Raw genomic sequence first — 3,970 nt, 5'->3', positions numbered from 1 at the left:
AATTTAAGAGGGATCAGTAAGGTAAGGCTACCGTGACGGTTTGATTCAGAAGGAGTTTAATGTATAAGATCCCTGATGTTGAGGTAACCAGAATGTTTATTTCCACTGTGTACAACATGTTGTAAGGGACCCACAATCTATCTCTATGCAAGGGATAATGTGCAGCCAGGCGGTCTCTATGGGGGAAAGAACACCTGCATCTAGATCCCTCTGCAGGTGGTACTTTAACTATATTCTGATGCTAATACTTTTGTACTTTTACTTTACTTGAATGCAGGACTTTTTTATTGTACAGGGTTCCTGCAGGTTTCGCCAACTCAAATAACACCTTTTTAAGACCACTTTGAATAGAATTTAAGACCTATTTCACGGCAATAAAGTATGAAGGAAAATGTATATAAAGAAGAAATACGTCCCATAATCACTTACAAAGTAAATGTATTCATGTTCAACATAAGAACAGTGACTGAACACAACAGCATAACAGTACAGAACTGTGTTAGCGTGTTAGACAAAAAGTGTGTATGTGTGTGTGTCTGTGTGCTTGAGTGTGTGTGTGTGTGTGTGTGTTAGGGCTGTGCAATGAATCATATTTTAATCGCCTGCCACAATTACGAAAACAACATCGGAAAAAACGATTATTTTGCTTTGCTAGGTTGTGACAGTGCACTACAACATATTTGATCTAATTAATTTGTTAGTAATGTATCATTTATTTAATGCCTTTTTGTATTGGTTTTTCAGTTGAATTATACGTTCAGGGTAATCAACAGTTAAAAAGATACTGTTCAAATTATTATTTGTTTTAAAGTTCAATAAATGGATATTTTCAAAGTCAATGAATAATCATATTTAATAATCGTGATATTAATTATTGACCAACATAATCTTGATTATTGCCATAATCGAGCAGCCCTAGTGTGTGTATGTGTATGTGTGTGTGTGTGTGTGTGTGTGTGTGTGTGTGTGTGTGTGTGTGTGTGTGTGTGTGTGTGTGTGTGTGTGTGCATGTGTATGTGTGTGTGTGTCTCTGAGAGAGAGTGACAAGAGCTATATTCAGAGCTCTGCTGCCTTAGCTACAATCTTTCATCGTTGCTGTTGTATGATTGGTGTTTAGTTGCGGTATTTAGCGTCTACAGCACCTCCGCTTTTAGGGTTGACGTAGACCCAAACTTCGCCCGGTGTTGTTGCGGGAGCTGCTGCACTAGCTAATGCTGCATTAGCTGCTGCTGCACTAGCTAACGCTGCATTAGCTGCTGCTGCACTAGCTAACGCTGCATTAGCTGCTGATGCACTAGCTAACGCTACATTAGCTGCTGCTGCACTAGCTAACGCTACATTAGCTGCTGCTGCACTAGCTAACGCTGCATTAGCTGCTGCTGCACTAGCTAACGCTGCATTAGCTGCTGATGCACTAGCTAACGCTACATTAGCTGCTGCTGCACTAGCTAACGCTGCATTAGCTGCTGCTGCACTAGCTAACGCTACATTAGCTGCCGCTGCACTAGCTAACGCTGCATTAGCTGCTGCTGCACTAGCTAACGATCCACTAGCTAACGCTACATTAGCTGCTGCTTCACTAGCTAACGCTGCATTAGCTGCTGCTGCACTAGCTAACGCTGCATTAGCTGCTGCTGCTGCACTAGCTAACGCTGCATTAGCTGCTGCTTCACTAGCTAACGCTGCATTAGCTGCTGCTGCACTAGCTAACGCTGCATTAGCTGCTGCTGCACTAGCTAACGCTACATTAGCTGCTGCTGCACTAGCTAACGCTGCATTAGCTGCTGCTGCACTAGCTAACGCTGCATTAGCTGCTGCTGCACTAGCTAACGCTACATTAGCTGCTGCTTCACTAGCTAACGCTACATTAGCTGCTGATGCACTAGCTAACGCTGCATTAGCTGCTGCTGCACTAGCTAACGCTACATTAGCTGCTGCTTCACTAGCTAACGCTACATTAGCAAAACAAACGCTAATTTCTTTTGCAAAAGGTGCAGCGGGCTTCAAACACGTTCCCTCCACTGGTTTCAACCAAGCACTAAATTAGATGTTTTCCAACCAAATACGGTTGAACTTACACTTCCCCATATTTATTTGTAAGTAGATTCGAAGATAGGCTACATGAGCTGAAGCTTGGTTGCTAGGTTACTAGCTGGGTGTTCTCCAATAAGGGGCCGGGGGAAACAAAGTTAGTGATTACTGGTTCCATGTTGATTTAATTCAATACAAATTGTTGGGGGGAACTGAAAGGCTATTACCGCACTGGTTACTTTGCAGCCCGGACATTTCCCCCAAAACACATTTAGACGCTAGAAGTACCTTTCAAATCTGATAATTTTTAAGACCTTCTGAATCATATTTAAGACCTTTTTAAGGCCTTAAATTCAGATTATCAAATGTAAGACTTTTTAAGACTTGTTAAGACCCCGCGGGAACCCTGATTGTAACTTTTTCTCCCACCTCTGTCAATAAATCCTGAGTGGTTACCAAAAAAAACCCTGCTCTGAAGGTTATTTTCATTTTACAAATCCTGCACTCAGCTTTGCTTTCTCCAATATCATTGAAAAGCAGCCAGATGCTGCTTCTTTTTTCGGTTTTCGCTCATTTCTTGACTTTTCCGACGCGCTTGCATTTAAATCCGGCTCCCCGTTTCCCCGTCGCTCTGTGCAGCTGGCCTGTACCACTACACATGCTGTGCCCCCACCCTTCTTTCACATAATGGTATGATCCTAGTGTGTCCTCGCATATGATTGGCCGCATGGTGGCCCAGCTAAATAAAGACCCGCCCCTGCCTGCAAGGATTCTCAACAAAAGTAGGAGTGGTTGAAGATTCTGCTTTCCCCGACGGGATTCTGCTCTTCCAACGGCAGCTCCCGATCGGCGTGTTGGAGACCTCTGAATTAAAGTATCAAGTCACCTCAAGTCAGAAGGCTCAAGTCCAAGTCAAGTCCCGAGTCATTGGTGTTCAAGTCCAAGTCGAGTCGCAAGTGTTTTGTGATGTTGTCAAGTCGAGTCTCAAGTCATCAAATTTGTGACTCGAGTCTGACTCGAGTCCAAGTCATGTGACTCGAGTCCACACCTCTGGTTTCTGCGATACAGTCATGTGGCTCCCCATCTATCTCTACTGGCAGTAGTGTAGCTGGATTTAAAGTAGTACATCTCTCGATAGTAAGATTTGGTTGTGATAACAACGTAGCCATGCATGCTAAATGTCTAGCTGGTGACATATAGGTTTGTTTATTTTGTAACAATAGTACGGACACTGTGTGAGTTACTTTTAGAGTCAAAGATCTAAAAAGCACTATTGTTGCAGATGCCTGTACTGCCATGGAGGCTGCTATTACTGCTTGTAAACAAATGGGCATGGCTCAAGCTATGGTGTCCAACTGTGAGGAGTAAAATGCCACTGGTCTATTTTCCCCCCATGTAGTTGAGTGAGTACTGACGTCATAAATCCATTTTTACAATCTGCTGTCTGAACAAAATATTTTGCATAATCTGGTAGGCCTAAAACTGAGGATCCAGTTAACATTTGCTAAACTTTCACAAAAGATTTTTCAGTGTTCTTATTCCATTCTAGCTTGTCATGTGCTGCCATAGGCAGGTCATACATCAGTCTTGACAGAGGGTTCACTAATTATGCGAAACTGAGAACAGAATGTTACCAAGGACAGACCTGACTGACATTCCCTTCCTAGATGCAGACATAACGATGTATGTTGACGGTTCATGTAAGAGGAATCTTGATGGAACTAATGCAACAGGTTATGCTGTAGTGACACAGACGAAACTGCTCAAGGGCGCAGCATTGCCGTCACACTTATCAGCACAGGCAGCAGAACTAATCGCACTAACAGAGGCATGCAAGCTGGGAAAAGGGAAGACAGTTAACATTTACACAGACAGCAACTATGCTTATTCATGTATACATGTGTTTGCACAACAATGGAAAAATAGGGGGATGGTAACA

The sequence above is a fragment of the Gymnodraco acuticeps genome, unplaced genomic scaffold (assembly GCF_902827175.1).
Source record: "Gymnodraco acuticeps unplaced genomic scaffold, fGymAcu1.1, whole genome shotgun sequence".
In the NCBI taxonomy this organism is placed as follows: Eukaryota; Metazoa; Chordata; class Actinopteri; order Perciformes; family Bathydraconidae; genus Gymnodraco; species Gymnodraco acuticeps.
This window is presented reverse-complemented; position numbering follows the sequence as displayed.